The sequence below is a fragment of the Chiloscyllium plagiosum genome, unplaced genomic scaffold, assembly GCF_037043375.1.
Source record: "Chiloscyllium plagiosum isolate Xiang-an unplaced genomic scaffold, Cpla_swu_hap1 HiC_scaffold_44, whole genome shotgun sequence".
Lineage (NCBI taxonomy): Eukaryota > Metazoa > Chordata > Chondrichthyes > Orectolobiformes > Hemiscylliidae > Chiloscyllium > Chiloscyllium plagiosum.
Window position 1 is genome coordinate 54,285,423 of NW_028270182.1, and position 18,722 is coordinate 54,304,144.

Sequence of the window (18,722 nt, forward strand, 5' to 3'; positions counted from 1 at the left end):
CTGTTCCAAAAATTTAAGACAACGACATTTCCCCGATTACATGGAAAATTACCCAAGTATCTCCTATACATAAAAAGCAGAACAAACCCAATCCGGCCAATTAACACCTCATCAGTCTACTCTCGATCAGCAGTAAAGTGACGGAAGGTGTCAGAGTTTTCAAGCAGCACCTGCTCAGCAATAACCTGGTCAATGACGCCCAGTTTGGGCTCCACCAGGGCCACTCATCTCCTGATCTCATTACCATGGTTCAAACAAGGACAAAAGAGCTGAATTCCAGAGTTGGGGTGAGAGTGACAGCCCTTTAAATCAAGCCTGTCTTAGACCAAGTGTGACATCAGGGGCCTAAGCAAAACTGGGATCAATGGTTTGCTCCCCGCTGGTTAGAATCATACCTGACACGTAGGAAGATGGTCATGGTTGATAAAGGTGTGTCAACGTAGTTCCAGGACAAGTCTGTAGGAGTCACTCGGGCAGTGGCCTGGGCCCAAACATCTTCAGGGCTGCTTGATCAATGACCTTCCCTCCATTTTAAGGTCAGAAGTGGGGATATTCGCCAATGATTGCACCATGTTCAGCAACATTTGTGGCTCCTCAGGTACTGAAGCAGTCCATGTCCAAATGCGACAAGATCTGGACAGTATCCAGGCTGAAAAGTGGCAAGTAATATTCAGGCCATACAAATGCCAGACCCTGACCATCACCGCTAACATGCAATCTAACCACTGCCCTCTTTCAATGGTGTTACCATCACTGAATCCACAGTGGACTGCAGCGGTTCAATAAGGCAGCTCGCCACAACTTTCTCTCGGGCACCTTGGGACAGGAAATAAATGCTAGCCCAGCCAGTCACACACAGATTCAGGAATTAAATATGTTTTTTGTAAAAAAAAAGAGGACGGTTGCTTAGTTATCATAGATATCAGTGCTCAGGCCCCAGCTGTTCACAATACCCATTAAACATTAGGTTGCGGGAAACAAATACAATATATCCCAACCTGCGACAGAACTAAAGGATGTTGGATTGTGAGTGGGTGAGGAGGTTGTAAAAAAGCTTCAAGGTGACGAAGACAAGGGGAGTGAATGGGCAAATACGTGGCAGATGAAGAGCAAGGTGGGTAGACGTGACGGTGTGTCCTTTGGTGGGAACAAGAGATTCACATCCTATCGTTTGAAAAGGGATTGTTTGAAACATATTGATCTGCAAAGGCGTGCTTGCTCCTTATTGTTGTTTCCTTCTGCGCAGCCCTCCGATGTCCCTGCAGCACAGTGATGTCTGAACCCAGAAGTCAATACTGGGAATGGAATTGGCACGCTGCCCAGTGTATATAGACCCGCCAAGTGGGGAGCTGCAACATTGCAAAGGATCTGGATCGCCCTGTACACCAGTCACTGAAAGCGATATTACAGGAACTCAAAGCAGTTAGGAAGATCAATGAAGTGCTGACCTTCATTTCAGGGGAATTTGAATCCAGGATCAAGGGTGTCTTACTGCAACTGTACAGGGCCTTGGTGAGACCCCATCTCGAACATTGTGCAGTGTTGTTTGAAGTTTTGGTCTCCGTACCTAATAAAGGGCAAACCTGACATTAAGGGATAGCAACGAAGGATGACCAGATTGATCTCTGGGATGACAGTCTTGCTGTGGGAGTAGTGTTTGGAGCGACTGGGACTGTATTCCATGCGGTTTAGGAAAACGGGGGGAGATCTCAGTGAGATATATTACACTCTGAAAGGGCGAGAGAGATTAGAAGCAGGGATGATAATTCCCCAGGCTGTGGTGTATAAAACAAGGGGCCACAGTATCAGGTACAGACAGGCCACTTTGCATTGAAATGAGAATAAATGTCTGCACTCAGAGTCTGGTGAACCTGGAGAATGCGCTTGAACCTGGAAACCAAGACACTGAATATAAATAAGGATTTAGAGACAGTAAAGGGATGCTGGGAAAGCAAGAGTACGGTGTGGAAATAAAGGGCCAGCCATCATTATATTGAATTGGGTAGCAAACTCGATGGACCAAAGGAACTACTGCACTTCCTATATTATAGCTTCCCAAGGTTTATCATATTAACAGATATATTCATTGTTTGGGATAAGTGCATTGTGGAGATGTTTGAAAATAAACAACAATGAGGAAGGCTCAATGTGTCTTTTCCCGATGTTTCTGTGCAGTCTGTGGGAAAGCTCTGTAAGTATTGTCACAAATTCTCCGATGTTAGAAAGGAGGTCTGTGCAGGGTCAACAGGACTGTGTTTCCTGTTCCCTTTTCCGATACCGGCTGGGCCTGGGATTTCTGTCCAGGCTTATCCTTTACGACCTCGAAGCAGTTTGATACAATAGAGTGTCTTGCTTGACCGATTCAGAGCTGAAACTTTATTGCTGGAACAGCACAGCAGGTCAGGCAGCATCTAGGGAACAGAAGATTCGACGTTTCGGGCACATGCCCTTCTTCAGGAATGAGTAGAGAGTGTTCAGCAGGAGAAGATAAAAGGTAGGGAGGAGGGACTTGGAGGAGGGGCGTTGGAAATGTGATAGGTGGAAAGAGTTCAAGGTGAAGGTGATAGGTCGGAGTAGGGTGGAGGCGGAGAGGTCAAGAAGAAGACTGCAGGTCAGGAAGGCGGTGCCGGGCTGGAGGGATTCGGCTGAGACAAGGTGGGGGGAGGGGGGATGAAGAAACTGGTGAAGTCCAAGTTCATCCCCTGTAGTTGGAGGGTTCCCAGTCGGAAGATAAGACGCTCCTCCTCCGACCGTCGCGTTGTTGTGGTTTGGCGGTGGATGAGTCCAATGACCTGCATATCCTCGGTGGAGTGGGAGGGGGAGTTGAAATGCTGTGCTACAGGGTGATTGGGTTGGTTCGTCCGGGTGGCCCAGAGGTGCTCTCTGAATCGCTCCGCAAGTAGGCGGCCTGTCTCCCCAATATAGAGGAGGCCACACCGGCTGCAGCGGATGCAGTAGATAATGTGGGTGGAGGTGCAGGTGAATCTGTGGCGGATATGGAAGTTTCCTTTGGGGCCTTGGAGAGAAGTGAGGGGGGAGGTGTGGGCGCAAGAGACCATTATAAGATTCAAAGACCATTATAAGGTTTATCACATGTCTGTGTGTCTGGAGTCATGTTGAGCCAGACCAGGAAAGCACGGGAGACTCAATTCCTAAAAGCACGATGGGGAAGGAAATTGGTGTTTACAATCGACATTGGCTTCAAGGTCACTGTTTACTGACGCCAGATTTTGCATCTTAATGTTTTATCAATTATTTTTAACTTCCACCAGCTGCCAGAGCATTAGCCTTGTCTGGATTAGTAATCCAGTGACATTTTCACAACAGCACCATCTCCACATGGAGACCTGTCGCAAACCACACTGAGCAGGATATTTCTGTGCTGCTTGACAGCTCTGTCAAAAATAACTCCCACCAATGTGACTATCGCGATTGGACTAAGGGGGTGGTAATTGGTCAGATTGTAATTATTCTCCTCTAAGGGGACAGGACATAGCTGAGTAATTTTCCACATTGCCAGGGAGATGTCAGAGTTGGAGCTGGAATGAAACAGCTTCCCTAGGGACACGGCTTATTGTGCAAAATAAGTCTTCAATCCTATTGCAGGAATGGTGTCGATCTATTGTGTTCAGCTGTTTCTTCATGTCACGGGCAGAAAATCAAATTGGTTGAAGACTGGCATCTGTGATTCTGTGGGCATCATGACGAGAGTGAGGTGGATCATCAACTCAACACTTCTGGCTGAGAATGGTGCAGATACTACATCCTTGACTTTTGCACTGGTGTCCAGGGTAGTTCTGTTATGTAGTACGGGGATATTTATGGAATCCTCTCCGACAGTCATTTGTTTAATCGTCCATCACTATTTATGACTGAGTGTGTCAGGACTGCGGAGCTTCGAGCAGATCTGTTGGTCAAGTGAGGTAGCTTTGATGTGTAAGCATCAGGTTTAGGTTCACATTATTCTGACCCTGACATGTTCACCCTCAGTCGTTACTGAAACATGTGTCGTGTTGATGGTCATGGCAGACTGAGGAGATTATCCCAGGGCAAACATGTTACAGGTTGTGGTTAATGCTGTTTGCTTCTCCTTCTGCTCTAGGCTACAACATTACATGAATACGCAGTTTTGAGTTGCAATATCTGCAGTGCAATTCTACTGTCTGTCCCTTAGTTCACATCGGGACCCATTCACCCATCAGCCCTGTACTCAGTGACCTACTCTGGTTTCTGATGTGGAAATACTTTCATTTTCATACTCTCATTCTGCTGATGGTCTATCCCTGGGTCATGCTTCCAATCTGACACATTCTGCAAAACCAATTAACGAATTTTAATTCAATTGTTTAATTAATCTGTATCCTTTTTTCACTTGAGTAATACCATCTTCTGTATTTAACATGAAAGTCTTTCCCTCTGTTTCTCTCCCTGACCATGATTAAGAGATTTGTAGTGTCAGTGATGCCAGCCTTATGTAGTTTCAGAGCCAATGAATTCACTGGATTCCCAATCATCTTCACCACACTGTTTGTTTCCTCTTTTGGTTTGATGCCTTATCACTCATGACTGCCTTGTCCTCCCATGAGTATGTTTCATCTCCTTTGGGATGAATTTATGATATCCTCCGAATTATCCCCAGACACTCCTCCCCATTGCTGCTCCATGGTCTTTACTGCTCGGCTCAACTCAATTAACTCTGGCCAACTCCTGCCAATGTCATTGTAGTTACATTGCTCAATTATAATCACATTACATCAAGAAGACAGCAATAGATAGAAACCGAAAGAAGGAGTTTTGAGAGATTGGACACAAAGCATAATTGGCAGATTTCTTAACTAGATACAAAGAGAGAACGAGAGAGATGATATAGATGAGGAAATGTGAAAAATGAGAAAGTGTGATTATTGAAAGATTTAGATGTACATCCCTCAATGTTTTGGCAATGCCTGTGCTGTGTTCCTTTGTATAGTGCATGTACAACAGAGCAATGTGTTCAAATGCTGGGTCTGATGGCAGAATTTTTATCTCCAATGATATGGCAGACACTAACTTTGGAAAGAACCCAGCAGGCCAATATATTGAATTCCCTGTAGAAAGTGGATTAACTGAAATAAGTTGGGATACCAGAAGCATGAATTTATAACACACTTCCTGATAAGAATGAGAGATTAGAGTAGAGAATTCCAGAAATGGAGGGAACATTGAGAGAAGGGGAAAATGTCACTTTAGATGAGAATCAAACAATGTTTTAATGTTTTATAAATTTTATACATTATGTGCATCATTTTTCGTTAACTGTGTCTCTGTTGTTCATTTAAAAAGTGTTGTGCACATATGAAAAATGCTACTTATCTGCACACACACATTGATTAAACAGTGTACATAAAATCATTTTTCCGCCATTGAAATGGTCCTGTTGTTGTGTTACCAGGATACATGAACACCAACTGGCCACCAAAAGACACGACCCACTATCACTATGTTCCATAATACAGACAAAGAAAGGCACCACTTTGATTGGGATGGCACACACACATCTTAAGAAACGCAAGGACATTATTAGAGGAATGGCATTCTAACCAGAAGTCCATCAATAAACACATTAATTTAGATCCTATCTACCTTCTCTTGTAAAACAAAAGAACCGGAAATGACCCACCCACCTTAAGAAACCAAGACCTATGAATAGAGAGGCGGGACATACCATCAGCGCTTCAGCAGAGACGCTCATTGATGATGTTACCTAGTGATGGTGTTGAAACATCTGAAAACAAACCTTTAAGCATAACGAGCTAACTTGCATACATATAAACTTATTTTACTTTTATTAGTGGAATTTGGGAGTTCTCATGTTTTAACAGATTATGATATGAGGTGAGCTTTTCTGGTTGTGTGGCTTTAATTAACAGAGGGGTTCGATATTTATGTCATAACAGTTTGGGGCCTTGCCGTATGGGATTTGGACAGAATTAAACAGAAATGAGATACAAAAGCTCCCAGCAGATTCCAACACGTGGCAATTAGTGACCTAGATCTTCAAATAAAACCGTGGGAAAATTCATTTAATTTTGTTTACCTGTGGTTGGTTAAATTACAAGTGAAAGAAATGGCTTTTAATATGACTAAAGAGGTTCCCAAATTTGCCAAGGAAGTTTAGAAAGACAGAAGTACTTTTTTTTTTAAAATTAGTAAATAGGTTGGAATTGGGTTTATCCAGCGACAAAAGGAGTTGAAATGGAGTTGGTCAAGCATTTTGATGTATCAGAGAAACAGACAAGCGCAGTAGAGTTAGAAAAAAACTTAAACTGCAAATATGGCAACTGGAGTTAGAAAATAAATAAAGAGATGGAAACAGAGAGAGAAGAAAGAGAAAGAGAGGTAAAGAAAGAGAGAGAGTATTTGAAATTCAGAAGTTGGAAATTAAACAAGAAAGTTAAATTAACAGGATTAACAGTGAAGGGAGAACTTAGGGATGTATACAACTATGTTAATACCTTGCCATATTTCGGTGGAAAAATATATCAAAACCTCTTTTATTTTTTATGAAAAAATGGCTCAGTAGATGGCATGTCCAGTGAACTTGTGGGTAATGTTAGTTCAGACTAAGCTGCTGGTGAAGTTTAAAGACTCACTTCCACAGATGGTAAGAATTCATTTGAATGAACTAGAAAGTTCAAGAAGTGAGAAGCGCGGTAGAAATGGCAGGTAAATATGCATTGGTGCATGAGATGAAATTTAGCTTCTGGGAGGATTTTCATCCTGTGAAGGGATTAGAAATTGGGAGAAGGGGAGATCCTACACTGCAAGACATAGAGTAAAGCACACTGGCAATAGTTTACCACAGGTGAAAAATAAGCTCAAGCGGGTTGAAAAATGGTGAAAGGCCTCATTTGTTCTCACTATAAGGGAGTGGAACACATAGAATTACAGTGCCAATGGTTGAAGAAGGACACTGGGAAAAGGTGTTTTCACTGCAGTAAGCTGGGACATACAGTGCTGGGCATTGAAGGAAGACACTTTGGGAAAAGATGCGGTAAAAAGGGTGAAGCCAGTGGCATTAGTGAACCTGATAAAGAAGACCCGAAGTCTCCAAGGAGCTGTAGGAGAGTGCACAGCCTAGGTATAGAGTCAGTGCCTGGTCTCTATAAAGAATTCGCCTCTGTGGATAACGTTTACTCAGAAGGTGTGTGTGTGTGTGGGGGGGGGGGGGTGTTGTGCAGGGGAGGACAATAAATTATAATTTTGTGAGATACGGGATCTTCTCGGTCTCTAATGGTTGAGAAGTGAGGTGCCAGAAAAGCACAATAGATCAGGCAGCATCCTAAGAGCAGGTCAGTCGAAATATCAGGTATAAATCCATCAGCAGGAATGTGGCGGGGGGAAAAGGGGGCTGAAAGATAATTAGGAGGGCAGGAGCTGGGATGGTGGGAGGGTTACTGGGACGGCGACAGGAAGATGTAGTTGGGAGTGAGAGTTCTCTGTCGGAGGGGAGTGTGGAGTTGATAGGTGGGAAGGAAGATAGAGAGTTAAGACAGTGCAAGGGGCGGTGCTAAGTTGAATGGTTGGGTCTGGGATGAGGTTTGGGGAGGGGCGATTTGGAAATTGGTGAAGTTGATGTTGATGCTGTATAGTTTGAGGGGTCCACCTGTCCTACCACCTATCCACTTCACCTTCCTCTCCGACCTATCACCATCACACCCCACCTGCAACTAATTATCGCCTTCCAAGCTACCGTCCACCCAGCTCCACCCTCACCCTCCTATTTATTTCTCAGCCCCCTTCTCCCTCCCTTACACCGCACATTCCTGATGAAGGACTTGTGCCTGAACCGTCAACTCTCCTACCTCCTGGATGCTGGCTGATCTGCTGTGCTTTTCCAGCCACACCGTTTTCAACTCTGATCTCCAGCATCTGCAGTCCTCACTTTCTCTCGGCCTCTGATAGAAGGAGAAGGAAGTATTTTCACTCTTTCTGACATATTATTCAAGAGCGTGATAATTTGTGGAATGGAGACTGAAATTAAGCATTCCCTTATGTAACATCAGGTTGGAGTGCCAGATCAAGGTTGGGGAAGTAACAGTGAGTGTGAGCGACAGAGTGTCAGGAATACAGTTTGTTCTTGTAGTTGGGATCCAAGACGGGAGAGACACCCCTTGTGGTGGAGAAGACAAAGGAAGACTAGGGAACTGGGGAGTTAATAAAAAACATACCCAGGAATTTTTCCAGACAGTGTAGTAACAAGATCCCACTGTCATAATTTACAGCAGGAAGGAAAAACGAAAAAAAGATACAAAGGAGTTGATGTTCAGTTACCTGACACCCTGTTTGATGTGACGGTGCAGGAAAAACCTGAACAGGCAGAGGGTCAGGCAGGGGTGCTTAGTCCCAAAACGCTAATGGACGTAGAACAGACACACACACACACACACATACACACACACACACACACACACACACACACACACACACACACACACACACACACACACACACACACACACACACACACACACACACACACACACACATATACACACACAAAATGATTTTAAATATATTGTCGAACGTTATTCATTTAAAGATAGAATCAACCACAAGGGATGAATACAGATTTCTCCAGCTTCCTCATTTTCCCTCCCCCCACCTTACTCAGTCCCAACAATCAGACTCAGCACCGCATTCTTAACCTGCAATATTCTTCCCGACCCCTCCGCCCCACCCCCTCTCAGGCCTATCACACTCACCTTAATCTCCTTCCACCTATCGCATTTCCAACGCCCCTCCCTCAAGTCCCTCCTCCCTTCCTTTTATCTTAGCCTGCTGGACACACTTTCCTCATTCCTGAAGAAGGGCTCATGCCCGAAATGTCGATTCTCCTGCTGCTTGGATGCTGCCTGACCTGCTGCGCATTGTCAGCAACACATTTTTAAGCTCTGATCTCCAGCATCTGCAGTCCTCACCTTCTCCTCCTTCATTGTAAGATGATTCGAGTACATAAGTAAAGTCATCTTCCTGCTGTTGTAGAGCCTTGCTGAGAGAGCATTTGGGGCACTCTATACAGATTTGATCTCCTTTGTAAGGAATGATCTCCTTACCACAGACACGGGTGATGGTAACATGAGGGTGGAGTGAAGAAGCTGAGTGTTTAATCTGTAGAGCTGTGAGAGATGAAGAAATGGTGATGCTGAAACACGAGGTGTGGCAGCGATCACTTCATTCCAAAAGGGACATTGATAGGGTCAGAAATTCCATACTTTAACCAGGATTGGTTGGTTTGATTTATTGTCACGTGTACCTCAGTACAGGGACATACTTTATTTATGAGCAGTGGAGGAAGATCATAGTAAGCATGGCCAGACAGACCATAGGGTGGAAATAGACTTGTGCAGAGTAAGGCATACAGGTTATACTGCACAAGACAAGCACTCCACAAGATCAACATGAGCAAGATCAGCATTATTTGATCTTAGAGAATCCATTTATCAGTCTAACGTGACTTTTCTAATAGTTTATTTGCCTAAATTAACTCTCCCCACATTATTGTGCAGTCAGCGTGTGAACCAGTACTGTATGCCATATTGCTTACAATCCTCAACAGCAGCCACACTTCCTTCTATCTGAAACAGGTAGCCATTCCCACCAGCTTCCGCCCTACATAGAGAACACCAGGCTGGTTTCTCGGAGATGGAAGGTGCCTGCTTGAGACTTCACACAAGACATATGGCTTCCCTCCTCACCGCTCGAAAACCACGTTAAGGTCCCACGTGTGTTTCATGAGCAATGGAGCCACGAGGAACAACGTGGAGCAATCTGTCTGTGCAGCCTCTGCTCCACTTGTTCATCGTGTTAGAGCATCAATTAGGAGACAGTGAGGGCTGCCGATGCTGGCGATTGGAATAGCGAGTGGAAAAGCACAGCAGATCAGGCAGCATCCGAGAAGCAGGACAATCCACGTTTTGGGCATCAGCCATTCATCAGGAATCAGCATAAATTACCTCATTCTGTCCCTTTGTAAGTGCGTTGAGGGGGGAATGGCCTCCTCCTGTTCCTGGCTAAGAGACTTCAGGGGCTGAATGGCTTCATCCTGTTCCTGTATAAGTGACTCAAGGGGCTGAATGGCCTCCTCCTGTTCCTGTGTAAGTGACTCAAGGGGCTGAATGGCCTCCTCCTGTTCCTGTGTAAGTGACTCAAGGGACTGAATGGCTTCTTCCTCGTCCAATTGGACTGGGTCAAGGGCCTGATTGGTTACTCCTGGTTCCTGTTTTACAGCTCTGTGTGCTGACAAGTGTGATGATGCTGCAGCTTTAAGAGGTTATTTTGTCCTCATTTCTTTTCAGAGAGAGATTGAATAATCGTCACCAAACTGGATAGTTAAGACCACTGAGTAAACACCGAGAGGAGCCTTGGGTTTATTTTAATGCAGCCTGAATGGGTGTGGCCAGCTCTCACAGATTAGGATCTCTGGGTTTTGGTTTCTCAGTAACATCAGAAACTATTGGGGTCTCCACAGATTTGGAAGCTTCAGGGAGTGTCTCCTGGCTGCTACTCTCTGAATTTTCTTTTGATGCTGTGTTTAATTCCTGGATTGGAGAAATGTCTGTGACAATCTGTGTCTGAATATTCCTTTTTGCCAAAGGCTGTGTTTATGCAACTTTCCGATATTGGAACAGTTTATGCGTAATGGTTCCGAGAACTAGTATTCTGTTAACTTGTCCAATAGAATTACGTTATTCTAAATTCCTCTTTCTTTGGATTCATTTTATCTTTTGTGTTTAAATAAATGGTGTTTTGCTTCACACCGTGTAGTTTGACCAGGCACATTGCATCTGGAACCGACACTTTACATTTCCATTAAAATACGAAAACATTAGAGTCTAGGCTACCGCCTTCAAATTTTTTCGAGGGGCACCGGTGTAGCCCATCACACTATACTCCTTCTCTTCCTGAGTAATAGGCTGGAGGCACTGAATGGGCTGTCCCTGTTTTTCTCCAATAGTGTTAATGGGCTGAATGACTTCCTCATATTCCTGTGAATCCAGCGTGAGGTGCTGAAAAATCTCTTGTTTTACTGTGGCAATGTGCAGTGCCCGCCAGTGCTGTTACATGAATGTTATGCACCCTTTAACAGCACACGCCTCAATGGAGTCTGGGTCTTGCTGCACATGAACACAGACCAGTTCAGGAGCTGACGAGAGTCAAAATGCTGTGAACATTGTGGAATCTTCAGTGACCATCCCCACATTCGGATCTTATGTTGGGGAGGATGGGGGCGGGGAGACATTGATGAAGCAGCTGAATATGTTTGTGAAGAGGAAGCCAACCTGAGGATCTCCCAGAGAGGTGACCCAGGACTGAGACGATGAACATCTCCCTTTGTGCCATGTTTGACTCCAAACTCTGATTCCCATGATGTCCAGTTTTGTTAAGCTCCTTGATGTCAACAGAAGTTAACCATTGCCTTGATATCAGGGCCAGTCATTTTTACCTGAACCCTTGTGTTAATCACTTATGTTCGCATCAGTAGCCCATGATATAGGAGCAGCAAGTGTTTTCTTTAAACAGGGTGGTATTGAATGTCCACTCTTCTCAAGAGTGTTGGGGTAGCTAGATGTCTGAAAGTATTTGAAAAGGAAGTAGATGGATATTGACCTAGTACAGGCACAAGTTGCAGAGAGGGGAAGCTCTGTGAAGAGAGATGAGGGGCCTCTTTCATACCCGTGCCTGGATTTTCCAATTACATTTCCCAAATCACCTCAAAGCGTGTGTCAGTCTTGAGGGGCTGAATGTTTCTGTGCACCAGTTTACAGCAGTAATTACCCTCCAACTGTTCCTGTCTAGCAGGTTTGAGGGGCTGAATGGAGCACAGAAACATGGTACTGAGTAACAGGAGTGGGTCATTAGACACTTTGACGCTTCTCCCCCAGGCACCACAACAAAGAGCACCCGAGCTACAAATCTTCACCCAAACTTTGAACTAAGATTGTGGCTGAACAGGTTTTGGCTCATCCCCACTTTCCTATCTGTGTCCCATTATCCGTGACTCACTTTCCTGTCAAATATTTAACTAACACAGCTTTCAATCAATGTGATCATAGAGGCACGATAAACTTCCAGTGAAGACAATTCCCACTTGAAAGGTACTTTCAGAATTTTTCGTCATCCCTCTTATAGAATCAGAAAGTCATGCAGAACGGAAACAGACCCGTTAATCCAATCTGTTCACTCCGATAAGATATCAAATCAGATCCAGTCCCATTTGCCAGCATTTGGCCAATATCCCTCCTCTTCCAGAAACTTCTAAAATGTGCGATTGTAACTGCCTTCACCACTTCCTCAAACAGCACTTTCTGTACACACACCACTCTCTTTGTGAAACATTTATCTTCAGATCCCTTCTAATTCATTCGCCCTCTCCCCTTCAACCTATGCCCTCTTGTTCTGGACTCCCCTATCCCGAGGAGCAGAACGTGGCTGTTCAGAATATCCATCTCCCTGATGGTTTCATAAACCTTTACAATGTCACACCTCAGCCTTTGCCACTCCAGGGGGGAAGCACCTCAACCTAATTAACCTCTCCCTAATGCTCACACCTACAGTCCTGGAACAACTGTGTTCTGGTACACAGTATTCCTAAAGTGGCCTCAGCAACACCCTGTACAGATGCAACATACCACCCCACCTCCTATACTCAATGCTTTGACTGATTAAGGGAAATGTGCCAAATGTGTTCTGTCCCACTCTGTCTACCTGCGACTCAATTTTCATGGAACTATGCACCTGCAGTCCTAGGTCCCTTTGTTCTGCAACACTCCCCAGGACCTTACCACCAAGTGTATAATTTCTGCACTATTTGACTTCCAAAACTGCAAAACCTTGTATTTATCTAAATTAAACTTCAAATGTCACACCTTGCCCCTTTGTCCCATCTAATTGTGGTCTCGTTGTACTCTGAAATAATCTACTACACCACCTTTCTGATGTAATCTGTAAACTTACTAACTATGGCCCCAATATTCACATCTAAATCCTTTACATAAATGATGAAATGCAGTGAACTCAGTACTGATTCTTGCGGCACACTGCTGCTCACAAGCCTCCCGTCTGAAAAACATCCCTCTTCCTTTAAGCCAATTGTGACTAGCTTCTTCTGTAACCCATGTGATCGAACCTTACTAATCTGTCTACCAATCAGAATGAAATACTAACTATGAAGAGAGGCTGAGTAGGTTAGTTTTATTTTCACAAGTATAAAGGAGATTGAGGGTGGACCTCATTGAGGTTTGCAACCTCATGAAGTATATAGACAGGGTGGATAGAGACAAGCTTTTTCCCAGGGTGAAGGATTCAATACCGAGAGGTCGTGCTTTCAAGGTGAGAGGTAGAAAGTTTAAGGGGGTTACACGCTGTAAGTACTTCACACAGAGGGTGGTGGGCGTTTGGAACGCGTTGCCAGCAGAGGTGGTAGAGGCAAGCACGGCAGATTCATTTAAGATGTGTCTGGACAGAGGTATGGGTAGGTGGGGAGCAGAGGGATGCAGATGCTTAGGAATTGACCGACAGATTTAGACAGGCTTGGAGAGAGAAGGGACTGTTCCTGGGTTCGAAATTTTCTTTGCTCTTTGTTCTTTAAAGGAACACCTTGCTGAGGTCCATGTACACAATGTCTACCAAACTGCCTTCATAAATCTTCTTTGTCACCTCTTCAAACAACTCAACCAAATTAATGACCCATGATTTCCCATGCAGAAAGCCACGTTGTCTTCTCCGATCAGCCCTTGCCTTACCAAATGTATGTAAATGCTATCCCTCAGAATCCCCTCCAACAACTTACCCACCACTGACATCAGGCTCACCGGTCTATAGTTCCCCGGCTTTTTGGGTCACTGTTTCTTTTTCTCGTCCCACTCTTCCACTGCTTACAACAAATGTGAGCAGGTTGGTGATATGGCCGATGATATCGTTCTCAGACTGGGTCAGGGTCAGTTTTAGGAACAAATCAGGTTAGTTTCTTTAATCTGCTAAAACAACACGTTTATGATCCAGAGCAATGTTACTCCAACTATGATGGAAAGAGGAATAGCAAACTGTTTGGGTATTGTAAATATATAATTAATATTTCCCTTTCTAAAAGCAATGACACACAGAGAGACCGATAAACAAAATCTCTGCAATTTTAACTGAATGAACTTTGTCCAGATATTATTGTAACTCATGACAAAAGGCAAAATTGTGAGATTGTCCAAAACGTTATTCTGATTCTGAAGATATTGTACTCACACAGCTGCTAGCAATGGGATTTCATCCTGGGAGAGTTGGATTTGGCTCAATTCCCTTTGTTTTAGGCAGTGGGTAGATTCCAATGAATTGTTTTCAGGGATCACCCAAAGGGTAGCACGGTGGTTAGCACTGCTGCCTCACAGCACCAGGGACTTGCGTTCGATTCCACCCTTGAGTGACTGTCTGTGGGGAGTTTGTGCATTCTCCGTTTTCCTGTGTGAGCTTCTAATGGGTGATCCAGTTTCTTCCCACAGCTCAAACTGTGGAGGTTCTGTGGATTGGTCATGATAAATTGTCTGTAGTGTTCAGGGATTTCTAGTTGAGGTGCATTAGTCAGGTGTATATATAGGTGACTGGTATGGACTTGTTGGGCCGAATGCCTGTTTCAACACTGCAGGGATTCTATAAGAATGGTAACGATGACTGTAGATTTTTTTTTGTTTAGCTCGCACACATTGCTGTGATGAGGAACAACGAAGGACTGAGAGTGCAATAGGCCATTCCTTCTCGGGCAGACTACATTTACTCCCTCTCTGAGCTGAATCACACAGTCATGTCATCCTCTCCCACACTGGACCATGTGAGGTCCCTTGCACATTGTCCACACTATGTCTTTATCACATTCCCTGTTCCATGTAGATGCATCATTGCTGTTGTCATGCACAGAGCCATACCCTTAGCAGAAAATGGTCTCGGTCGATTTGAAATATGTTTACATGGCCCTGCGTCATTAAAAAATAAAATGCTTAATTTATTCAGAACACCTGTGTTAAAATGAATGCATTTTTAAAAGAAATACAGAAATTGCTGGAAAAGCTCGGCAGGTCTGTCAGCATCCAGATGCCTTTTACATGCTGTAGTTCTACCAGCCTCCACCATTTCCTCTGGCAACTCATTCCATACGCACATCACCCTCTGCGTGAAAAGGTTCCTCTTAGGCCTCTTCAAAACCTTTCCCCTCTCACTTTCAACCAATGCCCTCTAGTTTTGGACGCTCCTAACCTGGGAAAAAAACCTTGACTACACACCCTATCTATGACCATTCTGATTTTATAAACCTTTACTGCTGCGAAATGTGACTGCAATCAACACGAATGGCTGTACTTTCAGTCATCCTGGGCCTAAATTCTGAAATTCAATACTGACACCTCTTCCTTCTCCATCAACTCACAATTCTAAAACCATTTTAATCAGTTTATTCAGATCTATCATGAGACACTTCTGTGGGCTTTACACCTAGACCTTTGTGCCCGGAGGTAGGGACACTAGCAACACTCTCCAATACCCATAAAGCAGTAACAGTATTCTCCTGTGTGTTTGTTCATCAGCCTGTTCTGACATGCTGTGACATGCCTCTGCACCAGACAGGACTTGAATCCAGGCCTTCTAGTCCAGAGCTAGTAAAACTACCACACAAGTTCAGGAATTGGAATCAAATCCAGAGCTCTGGCTCAGAGACAGGGACACTACTCACTACACAACCATACCCAGGTTTTGGGTCATATTTTAGTGCCTGTTTTCAGCTCGGTGTGGATCTATTGGTGGGCGGCACGGTGATGGGCGGCACTGTGGTACAGTGGTTAGCACTGCTGCCTCACAGCGCCTGAGACCCGAGTTCAATTCCCGCCTCAGACGACTGACTGTGTGGAGTTTGCATGTTCTCCCCGTGTCTGCGTGGGTTTCCTCCGGGTGCTCCGGTTTCCTCCCACAGTCCAAAGATGTGCAGGCCAGGTGAATTGGCCATGCTAAATTGCCCGTAGTGTTAGGTAAGCGGTAAATGTAGGGATATGGGTGGGTTGCGCTTCGGCGGGTCGGTGTGGACTTGTTGAGCCGAAGGGCCTGTTTCCACATTGTAAGTAATCTAATCTAATCTTATTATAATCAGGTTACCATTACTGAATTACAAAAAACACTGTATTATTAAACAAATGCAAGATATTTGTCTCAACTGTAGGATGTTGAGTGCACGTGCTGTGCTATCGAAATTAACTATGAATGTCTTTAATCGCTATTATCTGTCGTCTGCAATATTAGGAAAAGAAATCCTGCAGACACACTCTGCACAATGGAGGGTCTCAAATGGATATGTATTACTGAACACCAGAGACGAAGGAAGAGCTTAATTTCTAGTCCCAAAACACCAATCACTACTACCCACCTCTAACGTGCGTCTGCCCTCTTCGTAAAACCATGAAATGATACCAGGCGGCTAATTACTGTCCAGCCTTTCCTCCCCACTGACTGTGTCTGCAATCTGTCCCTCCTCCCTCTAACCACACAAGGCAAACGAAGCTCTGGGTCTTTGTGAAAATCAAGGCCGGAGTGTGCAGGCATCCTGGAGAGGGAGATTGGCATTTTAAAATTGAAGCGGGAGAGTGAGGTGGCAGTAATATAACACACTGGGCTGAGGGGTGGCAGGTGGAGTTTAGTTTGGATTAATGCGAGGTATTGGATTTGGTAAATCAAACAACAGCAGGACCTATACAATTAAAAGTAGGGTTTTGGCAGTGTTGGAGAACAGAGATCTAGGCCGTCAGGGATAATTCTTTAAAATTTGCATTTCATAAATATAGTGTGATTAAGAAGGTGTTTTACACATTTGTCTGCAATGGTCAGACCTTTGAGTGTCAGAATTGGGACGTCATGTTATGGTTGTACAGGATATTGGTGAGACTTCTTCTGGAATACTGTGTCCAGTCTGGTCACCCTGCCCGCTCATTCCATAGGCACACCACTCTCTGTGTAAAACGGCTGCCCCTTAGGTCACTTTTAAATGTTTCCCCTCTCACCTTAAGCCTATGTCCTCTAGTTTTGGACTCCCCGTACACTTAGAAAATACCTTGACTATTCACCCAGATATTACTGACCTTGATATTGTTAAACTGAAGAGGGTTTAGAAGAGATTAACCTGGACGTTGCTGGGAAAGGAGGGATTGAGCTATAAGGAGAGGCAGGGTAGGCTGGGGCTTTTTTCACTGGAGAGTATGAGATTAAGGGGTAATTTTACAGAAGGTTATAAAATGATGAGGGGTACAGATAAGCTGAAGGGCTAATGTCTTTTCCCTAGAATTGCGGATTCAAAACTGAGGGATATTTTAACTGCGAGGAAAACGATTTACAAAAGTCATGAGAGGTAAATATTTTAATCTGGCTTGTGTGTGGAATGAACTTCCAGAGGAAGTGGTGAAAGCAGAGACAATTACAACGTTTAAAGGACATTTAGATCAGTACATGGATAAGACATCAGCTTGGATGGTGCTGTGAGCAGCTGCCCTCTCCCTCCCCATCTCTGAATGAACGGTTTTCACCCTTTGCCAATGCCTGTGCAGTGGCGTGGGGAGGCCAGCAGAGGTTGGTATTGCATCACTTTAAGCAACACAGTGACTGCTAGACCTGCCCCACACAGAGACACACAGATACACACACGGGAATGGTGAGGACCCTGCGTGAAGCTCATCTGGTAACTTAAATGAAACATAAAGAAATGCTCAATTCACCTCGTAAACTGCTGAAATATGAGGGACAGATCTACCAAATTCCACTGCTTAAATAAAAACATTAATTTATTTTTTGACTCTGAAAGTGAACATTTTACATCAACTATTCACAACTCTGGGACCCTCTTTCTCGCTGCTTATTACCCGACTCCAGTTCTATAGCAATATACTGTATCTGGGTCTGCCATCCTCTCATATCTCAGGTGCTTGTAAGCTCTCAGTTCAGAACAGCATTCCCTCTCTCTTGAAGGTATAGTACACACTTTCAACTTCATCACATTATACCCTGATGAATATAGATAAGTGGAACCTATCCAGATTTCTCTTGCTCTGTGGATTGTCAATATTTCATCTACTCCATCACATAAGTGTCAGGAGTTTTGTTGCTCCATTGACAGCATTCGACTCTCTCCGTGGGAATATAGCAGTCTTTCACTTGCTCACACTCGTGTATGCGGGGCAGGATTTCAGTTGTTTCATGGGGACTGTGATGCTATAACAATCTCAATGTTTGTAGATGGCACCGAACCTGGAAGAACTCTGAAGTCTATGGAGGACAGTGTGGAACTCTAACAGGACTATCACACGTTGGTGTAGTGTTCAGGTTTATGGCAGATGGGGATCAATGCAGAGCAGTGTGAGATGATACACTTTGGTAGGAAAGACAATGAAAGACAGTTTAAAACAGGCTGTGCATTATAAAGGGGCTGCAGGAACAGAGAGCGCTGGGTGGATATGAGCACAGATTGTTGAAGATGTCAGGACAAGTGGGGAGGGCAGTAACTATCACAGATTAGTTTCAGTATCTGAGCTGTTTACAGGAGGAGGTGTGGGAGGGAGTCACCATGCTTCCTTCCTGGGAGGTGGTGGTGAAGATGTGTTGTGAGCCCACCCTCCTGCCCACCGAGACTGTGGGGATTCCATTTGTACCAGCTCGACACAAAAGGG